Source organism: Candoia aspera, chromosome 1, assembly GCF_035149785.1.
Source record: "Candoia aspera isolate rCanAsp1 chromosome 1, rCanAsp1.hap2, whole genome shotgun sequence".
NCBI lineage: Eukaryota > Metazoa > Chordata > Lepidosauria > Squamata > Boidae > Candoia > Candoia aspera.
Window position 1 is genome coordinate 316,703,740 of NC_086153.1, and position 12,211 is coordinate 316,715,950.

The following is a 12,211-nucleotide window of genomic DNA, read 5'->3' on the forward strand; positions in this document are numbered from 1 at the left end:
GCGCTTGACGTAGGCGGGGAGGGACATTGCTCGCTCTTGCCTCGCGTGTCGCGGAGGTGACTTGAGGGGATAGCCGCGGGGAACGCGAGAGGGGGTGGAGACATCGAGGGGGCCTCCCACGCAACCTGTGGGTGCATAGGATGCACACGCGCGCGAGTTGCATAATACTGTAGCCGGAGCAGATGGGGGAAAACGATTAAAACAAATAATAGCAGCAGCATACATGCGATGAGGAGCTTATGTAGTGCTAGGGAGGGTCACTGAAATTAAAAAAAGTCTCTGCGTTTTATCGCAGACGTGCAAGGCATTGCCTCTCGCGCGTGCTTGCTTAGAAGTAAGTCACAATGTCGCGACACCCGGTGGCTGGGAGGATGAGAACAGGTGCCCGGAGGGTCAGGTTGAGCGAGGTTAGAAACCGGGAGACCGGGAGTTTTAGTCCCGCCTTTGGCACAAAGCCAGCTGGGTGACCTTGGGCCAGTCACTCTCTCTCAGCCCTAGGAAGGAGGCAATGGCAAACCACTTCTGAAATCTTGTCAAGAAAACTGCAGGGACTTGTTGAGGCAGTTGCCAGAAGTCAACACTGACTCGAAGGCACATCATCATCATCATCAATAGTCATCAGGTGTTCTTCAACTCAGATGTTGTTGTTTATTTGTTCAGTCGCTTCCGACTCTTCATGACTTCATGGACCAGCCCACGCCAGAGGTTCCTGTCGGTCGTCAACTCCCCCAGGGACGAGTCCGTCACCTCTAGAATATCATCCATCCACCTTGCCCTTGGTCGGCCCCTCTTCCTTTTGCCTTCCACTCTCCCTAGCATCAGCATCTTCTCCAGGGTGTCCTGTCTTCTCATTATGTGGCCAAAGTATTTCAGTTTTGCCTTTAATATCATTCCCTCAAGTGAGCAGTCTGGCTTTATTTCCTGGAGGATGGACTGGTTGGATCTTCTTGCAGTCCAAGGCACTCTCAGGATTCTCCTCCAACACCACAGTTCCAAAGCATCGATCTTCCTTCTCTCAGCCTTCCTTATGGTCCAGCTCTCGCAGCCATATGTTACTACGGGGAACACCATTGCTTTAACTATGCGGGCCTTTGTTGTCAGTGTGATGTCTCTGCTCTTCACTATTTTATCGAGATTTGTCATTGCTCTTCTCCCAGGGATTAAACGTCTTCTGATTTCCTGACTGCAGTCAGCATCTCCACTAATCTTTGCACCTAGAAATACAAAGTCTTTCACTGCATCTATATTTTCTCCCTCTATTTGCCAGTTATCAGTCAAGCTAGTTGCCATAATCTTGGTTTTTTTGAGGTTTAGCTGCAAGCCAGCTTTTGCACTTTCTTCTTTCACCTTCATCATAAGGCTCCTCAGTTCCTCTTCGCTTTCAGCCATCAAAGTGGTATCATCTGCATATCTGAGATTGTTAATGTTTCTTCCAGCGATTTTAACTCCAGCCTTGAATTCCTCAAGCCCAGCTTGTCGCATGATGTGTTCTGCATACAAGTTGAATAGGTAGGGTGAGAGTATACAGCCCTGCCGTACTCCTTTCCCAATCTTAAACCAGTCCATTGTTCCGTGGTCTGTTCTTACTGTTGCTACTTGGTTGTTATACAGATTCTTCAGGAGGCAGACAAGATGACTTGGTATCCCCATACCGCTAAGAACTTGCCACAATTTGTTATGGTCCACACAGTCAAAGGCTTTAGAATACTCAATAAAACAGAAATAGATGTTTTTCTGAAACTCCCTGGCTTTTTCCATTATCCAGCGGATATTGGCAATTTGCTCCCGAGTTCCTCTGCCTTTTCTAAACCCAGCTTGTACATCTGGCAATTCTCGCTCCATGAACTGCTGAAGTCTACCTTGCAGGATCTTGAGCATTACCTTACTGGCATGTGAAATGAGTGCCACTGTTCGATAGTTTGAACAGTCTTTAGTGTTTCCCTTTTTTGGTATGGGGATATAAGTTGATTTTTTCCAATCTGATGGCCATTCTTGTGTTTTCCAAATTTGCTGGCATATAGCATGCATTACCTTGACAGCATCATCTCGCAAGATTTTGAACAGTTCAGCTGGGATGCCGTCGTCTCCTGCTGCCTTGTTATTAGCAATGCTTCTTAAGGCCCACTCAACCTCACTCTTCAGGATGTCTGGCTCTAGCTCACTGACCACACCATCAAAGCTATCCCTGATGTTGTTATCCTTCCTATACAGGTCTTCCGTATATTCTTGCCACCTTTTCTTGATCTCTTCTTCTTCTGTTAGGTCCTTGCCATCTTTGTTTTTGATCATGCCCATTTTGCCTGGAATTTATCTCCGATGTTTCTAATTTTCTGGAAGAGGTCTCTTGTCCTTCCTATTCTATTGTCTTCTTCCACTTCCGCGCATTGCTTGTTTAAAAATAATTCCTTATCTCTTCTGGCTAACCTCTGGAATTTTTCATTTAATTGGGCATATCTCCCCCTATCACTGTTGCCTTTTGCTTTCCTTCTTTCTTGGGCTACTTCTAGTGTCTCAGCAGACAGCCATTTTGCCTTCTTGGTTTTCTCTTTCTTTGGGATGTATTTTGTTGCCGCCTCCTGAACAATGCTGCCAACTTCTGTCCAGACTTCTTCTGGGACCCTATCTACTAAGTCCAGTCCCTTAAATCTCTTCTTCACCTCCACTGCATATTCCTTAGGAATATTAGTGAGCTCATATCTAGCTGATCTGTGGGTCTTCCCTAATCTCTTTAGTCTGATCCTAAATTGTGCAAGAAGAAGTTCGTGATCTGAACTACAGTCAGCTCCAGGCCTTGTTTTTACCGACTGTACAGATGTCTGCCACCTTTGGCTGCAAAGGATGTAGTCAATCTGATTTCGGTGTTGTCCATCTGGTGAAGTCCATGTATAAAGCCGTCTCTTAGGTTGTTGGAAGAGAGTGTTTGTTATGCAGAGTGAGTTGTCTTGGCAAAATTCTATCAGCCTGTGTCCTGCTTCGTTTTGTTCTCCCAGGCCATACTTACCTGTAATTCCAGGTGTCATTTGACCGCCCACCTTAGCATTCCAGTCTCCTGTGATGAAAATAACATCTATTTTAGGCGTGTTGTCCAGTAGGTGCTGCAGATCCTCATAGAACTGCTCTACTTCAGCTTCTTCAGCATCTGTGGTTGGGGCGTATATTTGGATCACTGTGATGTTAGATGGCTTGCCATGAATTCGAATTGAGATCATTCTATCGTTTTTTGGATTGTATCCAAGCACTGCGTTAGCCACTTTACTATTAATTATGAAGGCTACTCCATTTCTTCTGTGGTCCTCTTGTCCACAGTAGTAGATCTGGTGGTCATGTGATGTGAAGTGGCCCATTCCAGTCCATTTCAGTTCACTGACGCCCAAAATGTCTATCTTTAATCTTGACATCTCACCAATAACCACATCCAATTTGCCCTGGCTCATAGATCTTACATTCCAGGTTCCAATGGTGTGTTGATCCTTAGAACATCGGATTCGCCGTTCACCACCAGCACCGTCGGCCGCTAGCCGTCCTTTCGGCTTTGAGCTAGCTGCGTCATCACGTCTGGGGCTAGTTGAACTCATCCTCTGTTCCTCCCCAGTAGCATTTTGACCATCTTCCGACCTGGGGGTCTCATCTTCCGATGGTATACCGACATATCTCTGGTTGTACTGATCCATTGAGTTTTCACGGCAAGAATACTGGGGTGGGTTGCCATTACCTTCCCTAGGGATCGCATTTAGTCTGACCTCTCTGTCACGACCTTCCCGTCTTGGGTGGCCCTTCACGGTTTAGCCCATGGCATCATTGAGGTGCTCAAGCTCCAGCACCACGACAAGGTAACAATCCTTTGCTGAAGTCAGCTCAGATACTGTAGTCCTATTCTACACACTCTTGTGTTTTAGAATGAGAGCAGTCCCAAGTTCATCAAGTGAGCCTCACAAGTGAGAATGAATGCAAACTTTCGTGGCCTCAGATTAAAGGCACTTCCACACATAGCATTTGTGCTGCTCCAGAATCAGCCCTGTGCCCCTCTGATCCCTGCTAGGCAGCTAAGCCAATTTATTTCTAGCTCACCTGAAACAAATTTGAAGCCACTATGAAGCTACTTTGTTTCTGGAGATACTGTGGATTTGTAGGCAAGCCATTTTCCCTTTGGCAGGAATTTCTGCCTCACCCCACATTCTGGGCTGCTAACAGATCTTTCAAAGGAAAGTCTGGCCACTTTTCAGCTCCCTGCATTCCTTGCAGATGGGGTTTTTTTGCAGGCAGCCAGACAAATAAACACAGTGGAATTAAGGTCATAAATGGGCATATTTGTACATATAAATATTTCACCTCCTTTTAACATGGAATAGATGTGATGGTTTTGTTTTGTTCATTTGCAGGACCTGAGGCATTCTGATGCAAAGTAATGATTTTCATTCTTTGTTTTCAGCTTTTTAGAGTTGGGAGATTTAAAATACTTATGAATTTTCTTCAAATTGTTTTTGAGAGCTTGGGTTGTTAGAATACGTTAACCTTGTACTTATATATTACTTAATAAGTTGGGCATCAGTATATTAATACCAGTATATTATTGCAAGCCTATAATGCATTTGTGTAAATGGACATGTATGTATGTATGTATGTTTGTAATGTATTGCCACATCACATAATTCTTGGTGGTTCACAACGATTATAAAATACGACAATAAAATTCTCATTGTAAATTCAAGTTAAAATTGTTAAAAGTAAAACTAAAGTCCCATAACACAACCCTGAATTTGTGCAAAAGGTTTGCTCAGGAAGATTTCAGCTTATCAACGTGGAAAAGTATCAGTCTGAAGAGTATGAAGAAGACACAACAAGGTAAGTTTTGCACAAGAAAATATGAACCTCAAAACAGCAGGTAATTCGCATATGAGCTGGGTAAAGCAGTGGTGAAAAAGTATCAGAAGGTATGTGAAAAGTGCCAATGTGAGACTGGCCAAGCATTGATGGGAAGTATAAAAATGTATGGAATTGTAGTCACTTGGAGCAGTAAAGTAGAATGAGGTATCAGGTACTATGAATACAGCCAGTTTGGCCTAGTGGTTAAGGTGCTGGGCTAGAAACCAGGAGACTGAGAGTTCTAGTCCCGCCTTAGGCATGAAAGCCAATTGGGTGACCTTGGGCCAGTCGCTCTCTCTCAGCCCAACTCACCTCACAGGGTGGTTGTTGTGGGGAACATAGGAGGAGGAAGGAGTATTAGGTATGTTCGCCACCTTGAGTTATTTATAAAAGTAATAAAGGCGGAATAGAAAATAAATAAATGTCCCACCTCTTCTTCTGGAATTCAGAACTGGTCCAGCCAGTTGTGTAGATATGCATGAATGCGAATTAATGGACCTTTTAGTTCAGAAGTGAACAATAAAATTTATAGACTTGATTTTTTTTTCTACATGTCTATAACTCTGGGTAAAAAAGAACAAATAGACGGAAACCTTTTTTATGACTCTCAACATGACAGGAGAATGAAAACAAGTGTTAACAGAGCCACATCAATGTTGTTATTTGCAGATAGTATATGCCTTCATTCTCTATTTATAATCCATTTTTAAAGCAATAAATATAAAAACAGCTTTTCCCTAAAATCCATTGTTCTGACATACTGATTTTGGCTAGCAGAAGATACAATCAGTTCTACTTAAATGTACAAGGTCACTCATGCCTTGGTCACTTCCCATTTGGATTACTGCAACATGCTCTATATGGGGCTGCCCTTGAAGACCACCCAGAAGTTACAACTGGTCCAGAATGAAGCGGTGAGCTCAGTGTTGGGTGCCCCTAGGTTTTTCCATGTTACACCCCTGCTGTGCGAGCTGCACTGGCTTCCGGTTTCCTTCTGGGTGCAATTCAAGGTGCTGGTCATTGCCTTTAAAGCTCTACATGGCACAGGACCAGCTATTTGTGGGACTGCCTATCCCTGAGGGTATCTGCCTGTCCCACTAGATTGGATAGGGTGGGCATGCTCCAGGTCTCTCCCCCGAAATATTGCCATCTAGTGGGACCTAGGAAACATGGCTTTTTCATGGCTGCCCCTACCTTATGGAACACCCTCCTCGAGGCCCCCAACCTCTTAGCCTTCTGGAAGGCCATTAAAACCTGGCTCTTTACCCACGTACTGGACTAGAGTGATAGAGCCTATGGAAGGTTGTTGGGGCACCCTGGGAAGTTGATTGACGGGCCAGGTTTTTAGGTTTTGTTATATGGTTTTATAGTTTTATTGTTGTGAGCCACCCAGAGTAACGTTAAGATGGTGGCCATGCAAATCTTTTAAATACATAAATAAATAAAATAGATTAAAATAGATTAAAATGTTTACTGGTAAAACAAAAATATGTGAGCAATCGCTATAATTTTCTGAAGTACAGAACAAACACAAGTTTGGCAGGGAGTGGACAGAAGAAGAAGAGGCAGAAAAGAGAGGAAGAGCCAAAGAAGAAAAAGAGAGAGAGTTGAATAATTATTGCTGCTTTCATTCCCAATTTCTCCTGATGGTTTCTTGGGGGGCTGATGATGATCTATTGTGTGGGATTAAAAATCGCTTCCTGCTGAGTTGTTGAAGCAGCTTCAGAGGACTTATAAGATAGCCACTTTCCAGAGATCACAGCTTCTTCCTCTTCCTCATCCTCTTTTCTCTTCTTCAATGCTGGTATATTATGTAATAAACTTTAAGTAACTAATGTCATTTTCCTCTACACATGCTACAAGTGTAGGCTGATCGTTGTTTTGGAAGAGAAAGGAAGGGGGTTAAAGATGAACCTGTTTACTCTCCAACTAATCAGGGAAAATAAATTCTTGAATTTGACACAGATAGTGTTTGTGGAGGAACCCAATGCTAAGTAGCTTCCCAGAAGACAGAGGAAAACAAGGTGGTGGAAACAGCTAGATTAATGGGCAAAAAGCACAAGATGAGTTTCAGTAAGGGCAAAAGCAGAGTCATTCATTGTCATAGGGAAAATCAAAGGTTATAAGATGATATAAGATGAGAGAGACCATATTGGAAAGCAGTACATGTAAAAACATTCTGGGCAACTGTAGAAAAAACAAATACAAAAGAAAAGTAATCATTCCTCTCTTTTCTATATTGGTCAGACCACACCCACAGCATTATGTCCAACTGTGGAAATCTCATTTTAGGAAGGGCTCTGATAAACTGAACCATGTCCAGAGGGTGAAACTAAGATGAAAAGGCCTGGAAGAAAAAAAATCTCTAACCTTGCCAGAGTTGCACTCCCCTGGACAGAGTTGGTGTGCAATTTGAGGGTCCTCTTGGACTTTGCGGCTCCTGCTTAAGGAGCACGTGTCAGCCATGGCTGGAGGTGGGGGCAGCTTTGCACAGATTCATCTTGTGTGCCAATTGTGCCCATCCCTGGACTGGGAGCCCTGGCTCATGGTCAGTCATGCCCTAGTCACTTCCTGGCTGGATTACTGCAACGTGCTCTACGTGGGGCTGACCTTGTAGACCATCTGGAAATTACAGTTGGTCCAGAATACAGTGGCCCCCACAGTTTTGGGCACTCATGGTTTGCCCAGGCTGCACTGGCTTCCAATTTTTTTCTGGGTGCAATTCAAAGTTCTACCTATCACCTTTAAAGCCATGAATGACACAGGGCCAGGCTATTTGCAGAACCACCTCCCCCTGAGGGTATCTGCCTGTTCCATCAGGTCAGATAGTGTGGGTGTGCTCCAAGTCCCTTACCTTAAATACTGCCATCTAGCAGGACCTAGACAATGCACCTTCTTGGTAGTAGTTCCTTCCCACTACATCTGGCAAGCTGCACCCTCTTAGCCTGCACCCTTCCAGAAAGCACTGAAGAGCTGACTCTTCCTGCAAGCACTGGGGTACAATGGGGCTGGAGCCCAGTAAAGTTGATTGCTGGTGTCTGAGGGAGTGTTTTGGGGCATACCAAGAGTTTTTGTAATTATTTTATTTATGCTGTTTTTAATGCTGTTTGTAAGCTGCCAGGGTTATAGTGCATAAGATGGCAGAAATACAAGTCAAATAAATAAATATATAAATATCCCTTTAACATTGTGCTTAACATTTTTGGACACTTTCTCTTTGAACAGTGTCTTCTTCTTTTCTGCCTTTGCTGAGTATTCACCTATTTCGATTTTCCTACAATCCAACATACAATTTGAGAACCATTCTGTAAAAATGTCAATCCTAGAAAACCACAGCCTTTCAACAACAGTAAAGTAAATATGAATTAAAATTATTAACTAAGAACACTTGTAGATACCTACATACTGGGAAATTATCTGACACTGGGGCAGCATGCAGTCTGAATGAAATTGATTGGCAGTGGGCTCAGGACATTAAAAAATGAAAATATTTATTTATATAGTTCCTAATTAACAAATGGAATTCACTGCCACAAAATTATGGGGATATAATTATATTGTACAGCTTGCATTATCAAATGTCTCCAATATTTGCTTATCTCCCTCTTCATCTGAAAGAAAAGGAATTAAATTACCCAGATCTATAATCCATTCCTCTGCATTATAAAGAAACAGCGTGTTATTAAAACCATATGTTTATATTAGTTGTTCACACCAAACAGAAGTCACAATAGTGAGAGCCCCTTCATACACAAAGGTTCTAATTGAAGAGCTTTTGATATCTTTCAATTAAAAGCTCTGTTCAGATGTGAGAATTTAGGCCTCAGAACTCTTAGCAATGGCTATGCTCCCTGGGAATTTTGAGAGTTAAGGTTAGCACATCTGGAGGGTGCCCACGCTTTCGAACATTGGAGGTTACATCCATTCCAAAGACAGTCAACCACATCCCATTGATGATATGATGGCCAACCAAAGGGCACTTAACTTGGGGCCACATCAGACCTAGAGCTGTTCCTGCAATATGGGGTAGGCAACAAAGAAAAAGAGCAGTTATTAATTAAGGCTATAGTTGTTTATTTAGATAATTTAAATGAATTTAATGAGCCCTAACTCATTAAAACAATCACACATTTTCTTTTCCAAGTTCTTAGGAAGCCTTTAAAGAATGGCTGCATTAAAGAGGTCAGGATGCAAATATATAAGGGTGGGATCTTTATCATAATGTCACCATGTACATGTCAACATACTGACTTAATTTGGGTCTGGAGAAGACACCAGTACCCTCCCTCATGAAGTTGAGCTTAACACACCTTAGGCTGTTTTAAGAAGGCAGTTAAACAGTGTATTCTACTGAGCGTTTGAAGCCTAGCTTGATTGGTTTTACTCTTCTTTATGTTGTGGCTACAGATTATATTGTGTTTTTATGTGGATTAGCAGGGTTGGTTGAGAGATGTTGGGAATTTTATTGTCTTTTAATTATTGTAAAACACCCATATGGGGAACAACAGGCTTTAGCTGAACCCTGGTAAGATGGAGTGGCTGTGGGTTAATGGCCCCTCAGCTCCCAGGAATTTGCCATCTCTAGTTCTGAATGGGGTTGCACTGCCCCAGACAGACCCAGTGCGTAACTTGGGGGTCCTCTTGGACTCACGACTCCTGCTCAAAGAGCAGGTGGCAGTCGTGGCCAGAAGGGCCTTTGCGCAACTTTGTGTTATGCGCCAGTTACGCCCCTTCCTGGAGCAAGAGGCCCTTCGAACAGTCACTCATGCCCTGGTCATCTCCCATATAGACTACTGTAATATGTTCTTCATGGGGCTACCCTTGAAGAGTATCTGGAAGCTACAGCTGGTCCAAAATGCATCTGCACAGATGATTTTAGGTGCTTCAAGATCAGCACATATAATTCCTTTGTGAGCTGCACTGGGTGTCAGTTTGCTTCTGGGTCCAATTCAAGGTGTTGGTTATCACCTTTAAAGCCCTACATCAGCGGTTCCCAACCTTTTTGGCACCAGGGACCGGTTTCATGGAAGACAAATTTTCCACGGACTGGGGGGGGGGGATGGTTTCAGGATGATTCAAGCACTTCCTCTTTTTCCCAACCTTTTATTCTTTTTTCTTTGCACCATTTGGAGTTAGCAGCCAATAGGCTTGCTGTCTGTGACAGGAGGCAGAGCTCAGGAGGTAATGCGAGCGATGGGGAGCAGCTGTAAATACTCAGGCTGTAAATTCGCTCGGTCACCCACCACTCACCTCCTGCTGTGTGGCCCGGTTTCTAATAGGCCATGGACCGGTACCGGTCCGTGGCCTGGGGTTTGGGGACCCCTGCCCTGCATGGAATGGGTCTAGGTTATCTAAGGGACCGTCTCATCCCCATTACATCAACTCGGCCCACCTGGTCATGCAGAGAGGGCATGCTACGGACCCCGTCTGTAAGAGAATTCCATCTGGCAGGGTCCAGGAAGCGGACCTTCTCTGCAGCAGCTCCCGCCCTTTGGAACATCCGTCCCCTGGAAGTGAGGTTAGCCCCCTTCCTCCTGGACTTCAGAAAACAGTTGAAGACCTGGTTTTGTAACCTGACTTGGAGTGGGGAGAGGAAGAGCCATTCTTGTGGCTGGTTAGTTCCCTACCCTGCCGGGACCGGTCTTACCCCTTTATGGGCTGAATTTGATCTGCCCTTACTTGGATTTTATTGTATTTTATATTTATTGATTATTGGTATTATTTATAATTTATTGAATTTTAAATTGTTTTTATTGTGAACTGCCCAGGGTCCCCCATGTGGGGGAGATGGGTGTTGATAAAAATATGATAAATAAATAAATAAAAATGTTTCAATTGGGGTGGTACACAAATATTCTAATAAATAAATAAAATGAGAGTGGTTTGATTTTGGCTCAGATGTTCTGGAACCCAAGCCACTGTAGTCTGTAAGCTATGGTTTATAGATAACAATCCAGCTAATTATAGAAATTGTGATGAAACAAACCATGGATATTATAGTACATAGTAACTAGCCTAATATATGAGTCATATGAATATCTCATATGAGAAGCTGCCTGTGACAAACTTCACATTGCACTAATCTAATGGTTTGTTTCACCCTGGCTTTGAGCAATCTATCATAGTTTACTATACAGATAATCCAGGAGCCAGTGTGATATATAATAGTTAATATAATAGATTGGACTAGGACCAGGGACGCCCAGGTTCAGGTCCATTCAAGGAGGCTCATGCTCATCACTCTCTCTCAGCCCATCCTACCGCACACGGTTGTTGTGAGGAAAAAATAAGAGGATGGAGTGATTTGTAATCCACCTTGGAGGGAAGGTGGGATATACATCTAATAAACAATAAATAACTAAATAACATTTTTCTTTTTTTGCACAATACTGTTCTCACTTAATAGAACCAGGAAATGAACAGTCCTAAGTGGTGGCCCCAATGGGAAGTCTGCCAAACCATTGTAAAGGACTATAATGTGAGCCTAGAATGTGTAATTTCAAGGGGGCATTTATTTATTTATTTATTTATTTATTTATTTATTTATTTATTTAATATGGCTGCCCATCTCAATTTCATGACTCTGGGCAGCTAACAATTAAAAACAGCATAAAAAGTGCAAAACAGTAAAAAACAGCAGCATATACATAAAAAATGCAGCCAAGGTAAAAACCACCCCACAAATTAGCACAGCCATTGCATGGTCTCAGACATGCACCTGGATCCCTAGGCCCAGGGACAGAGCCATGTCTTTAAGGCCTTGCAAAAGGCTGGGCCAATCTAATCTCTGGAGGGATGAGATTCCAAAGGACAGGGACCACAATGGAAAAGCCTTGCCAGATAGCGTTCCTGAATAGGTGGGATCTGGACCATGCCCTTTCTGCTGGATCTCATGGGACGGGTACATGTGAATGGGGAGAGGCGGTCCCTTAAACAGCAGATCAGCGAGAGGATGATTCAAGATAGGTCGCAAAGAGCTCTTCCTTCTTTTACCACTAGATGGTATACTTTTCCTAGACTCTTTGCCTCAGATTCTTGACCCAGGGCAGAACAAGTCTTGCCTATCTAGTGGCAGTGCCTATTCTGCATAGAATAATCTAGCCTTGCCACACTATAGAGAGGTATTTGCATTCTAAAGGCTTAACCCCCCACCCCCCGCCACCAATTTTTTTCCTTTGGCTAGAAGGTAGGGTTGGGATGAGGAGTGTGGGGTTACAAATTGAATTTAAAGCCAGAAGAAGAAACAGGGCCATGCTCATTTCTGCTAAACATGTTGTCTGCTTTATCTGGCTCCATCTGGCCATAGTACAACATAATCTGTAACTTTCAAGAGTAAATGGGGTTGCCA